This window comes from Peromyscus leucopus, chromosome 4 (assembly GCF_004664715.2).
Source record: "Peromyscus leucopus breed LL Stock chromosome 4, UCI_PerLeu_2.1, whole genome shotgun sequence".
NCBI lineage: Eukaryota > Metazoa > Chordata > Mammalia > Rodentia > Cricetidae > Peromyscus > Peromyscus leucopus.
In genome coordinates, this window is record NC_051066.1 from 46,334,537 (window position 1) to 46,338,179 (window position 3,643).

The window sequence follows — 3,643 nt, forward strand, 5'->3', positions numbered from 1 at the left end:
CACCTATGAACCTGTTCTAAATTATTTTCCAAAGAACTCATCCTCTCTGTGGTCTGAGAAATTCATGCTCCCAGTTCCCAAGGTAGGAACTAAGAGCCACCCGCTCAGTGGAAGTTTCTTGTGGGTGTGAGCTTCCGGCACCGTAACTCTGGCGTTAAACCAGTCTAAGCTAGAAAGCTCCCATCATCCTCAAGGACCTCACTTTCCCCTGTTTCACTATTTTCTGGGAGTCCCAAAAATGAGACGAAAATTTGACAGTGAAAACATCTTGACTTTGTGTGCAACCCTGTGGAGGTCAGAGGACAACTTTCAGGAGTCAGTTCCCTCCTTCCATCCTGGGGTTCTGGAGATGGTGCTCTGGTCGTCAGGCCTGACAGCAAGCGCTTTGACCTGTGGAGCCGTCTTGTCAGATGATTGTAGAAGGCTCTTGACTGAAAACCTTTTTAAGACACCATTGGCCATGCTTTGAGTGTGCTTCCCTGAGCCTCCCATGCCCACATCCAGGCGTCTGTCTCTCTCTCCCTCCCTCCCCCTGTGAGTGTGTGAGGGGGGGTCAGAGAACAGTTTGAGGGAGTCGGTTCTCTTCTTCCACACTGTTTCCTGGGGGCCCACTCCAGGCCCCAGGGTTGTCAGCAAGCACCCTTACCCAGTGAGCCAGCGCTCTGACCCTACAGCTACTTGCAATGTGAAAATAAGCCAGATTTTCTGCAGGTAATTTAGATTTTATAAAATCTATAAACCTGCCTCTCAGGATGCCATATTGTCCACGTCATGCATAGGTTTAATCAAAACTTTAAAAGGTGGAGATCATGGCAGACGATCAAAGGAAGGAGAAATAGGTGGTTAGCTGTGGTCAGTTTTACATCAATAGCATGTAGCCGCCGCCGCCTCCTCCTCCTATTTCTTGATAAAAACCCATTAATTCCAACTCCCTCCTGTGCTAACATTCACTTCAAGAAAAATATGCTTGGACCTGCCTCGCACCTACATGCCGTTCACACTGCGAGCAAGGAGCTAAAGTGTGGAAACAGGCTGAGTGACTGGAACAGCTCTGCTGAGCTCAGCATGTCTCCGGCACCTCGGCCCCTCCTCCACCCACCTATGCAGTCCTGTCAGGGCCCCTTCCCCGCCTGGGGTGGAAGAGAGATCAGATAAGGGCACATGAAAGGTTACACAGTGACCAAACGCGGCGCACGCGCGAGCATCTCCTCCCGGGTGGTGGCAAGAAACAGAGACCCTAAGCCCTGTTTTTGCTCACGCTCTCAGCGAAGGAGTCCAGAAGGTTACATTTTTATCTGTTTTGCATCTTAAGTAAATTCACTAATTCAGAGAACCTGGACTTCGGAGCCGAGAGCAAGGACCGAGGTGCAGGATTAAAGTGGCCGTTCCGAACTGCGGGCCGCCCCCCCCCCCTCCTCCACCACTGCTTCTTTAGCCTCCCTTCTGTCCGGCTCAAACCGACTTTAAATACACACAGCCTTTTTCATCAGCCCGGGGGACAGAACCCAGAGACTCGTGCATGCTAGACAAGAGGCATTGCACCCCTGAGTTCCATCCTCAGCCTTCCAATATATGTGCTTTTTGGGGGGGGGGGGGGGGGACGACTGTGTGTTCAACTCAGGGTTTCCTTGTGTAACCCTGAAACTTGCTCTGTAGACCAGACTGGCCTTGAACTCGGAAACCCTCCTGCCTCCGCCTCCAGAGTGCTGGGATTCAAGGTGCGCGCACGCGCGCACACACACACACACACACACACACACACACACACACACACACACACACCTGGCTGTTTATTTTATTTTTGACACAGGGTCTCACGCTAGGCCAGCTGACGTTGAGTTTGCGGGTAACCCTTTTGCCCCAGCTTCCCGGCGGCTGGGATTGCGAATGCGAGCGAGCCACTGCTCCCAGACAATAGACATAAGCAAACAATTCAAAGATGTGTTCCTATTTGACGGGTATGAGTGTTTCGCTTTCATGTGAGTACATGCACCATGTGTGTGCCTGGTGCCCCTGGAGGCCAAAGAGCCCAAAACTTCGGGCCCCCTGAAGTTGGAGTTACATCTGGTTATGAGGAGCCACGTGGGTACCAGGAAGCAAACTGGGTCCTCCACAAGAGCAGCCAGTGCTCTTACCTGCTGGGTCATCCCTTGAGCTCAGCCAGTCATAACAAACACAGGCGCTCATGTATCTGGTTTCTTTTCAGTAGAAGGAGAACTCTCTAAAAAGAGGACTAACGTAGCGTAGTAACTACACAAACCAGTAACAGTCACTTATGGTCACTACCAAGTATCACACGCTGTAGTATAATTATGTGGACTATGGCCTAGAACTTGCTGGCAAGACCAGACTGGCTTCAGATTCACAGAGATCCACCTGCCTCTGCTGGGATTAAAGGCACCACACCTGGCCTTCTTTCTTCCTTTTAGGACCCTGGCTTACAGTCTGACGGAGCCCAGATGGCTATGGAACTGAACATTACCTTGAACCTCTGATCTTCCTATCCCGACCTCCTGAGCGCTAGGATTGCAAGTGTACAGCACTGTGCCCAGTGTAGGCGGTGATGGGGATGGAATTCAGGACTTCAAACACTCTGAACTAAGTCACGGCCCCAGCCCCTAAGGCAGATAGATACTTATCAAAGCTTTGCTTGCTCAGTAAGTAGGTGTGCTATCTGGTTCCTGGCCCCTTACTGTGTCCAACTTACTCTAGCTGACTCAAGGGAAAGAATTAACGACAATCAGGTCCCAACGGCTGCACCAGGTCAGGCCTTCTGTGGCTCTCCTTGACTCCCTTTCCTTGCAGAAACAGGGCCTCAGGTGTGGCTTTCTCTGATGGTGTGTGTCATCAAGGTGTATGAGGACTTGAAGGAGCGCAAATCCTTCAATTCCCAAAGGAAGTGAAGGAACACAAGAAGGCGGTGTTTGTTCTCCTGCCTGAGGACAAGAAGAGCATCATCCTGGAGGAAGACATAGAGATGCCAGGAGGTGATACAAGGCAGACTGTGGATGACCCATAGACCACCTTTGTCAAGATGCTGCCAGACAAGAACTATCTCTACGCTCTCTATGATGCAATCTAGGAGATCAAGGAGAGCGAGGAGGGTCTGATGTTTATCTTCTGGGCCTCTGAGAGTGCACCCCTTAAAAGCAGAATGACCTGTGCCAGCTCCAAGGATGCCATCAAGAAGCTATCAGGCATCAGTCATGAATTAAGAACAAACTGCTAAGAGGAGGTCAAGGACCACTGCATCCTGGCAGAAAAACCATGCGCAGGCAGTACCATCATCTCACTGGAGGGCAAGCCTGGGAGCCCCCTCCAGACCCCTCCCTAGAGCATCTAGCAGCCCCAGACCCGCTCTTGGGTGCTGAAGGCTGCCCTTTTCCTGTGATACCCCAGCAGGCAGAGGGCAAGGCCTTCACCTCAATTGCCAAACATCTCCCCTGGACAATCTTCCCTGCTCCATCCCTGACTTTTTTTTTTTTTTTAAGATTTATTGCCAGGCGGTGGTGGCACACACCTTTAATCCCAGCACTCGGGAGGCAGAGGCAGGCGGATCTCTGTGAGTTGAAGGCCAGTCTGGTCTACAGAGTGAGTTCCAGGACAGGCTCCAAAGCTATACAGAGAAACTCTGTCTTGAAAA

The 3,643-nt window shown here is 51.2% G+C and overlaps 1 pseudogene; it reads left to right on the forward strand.

The window, feature by feature from the left end:
- The first annotated feature begins 963 nt into the window (after nt 1-963).
- LOC114701819 lies at nt 964-3,334 on the forward strand (annotated as a pseudogene).
- Nucleotides 3,335-3,643: the final 309 nt, after the last annotated feature.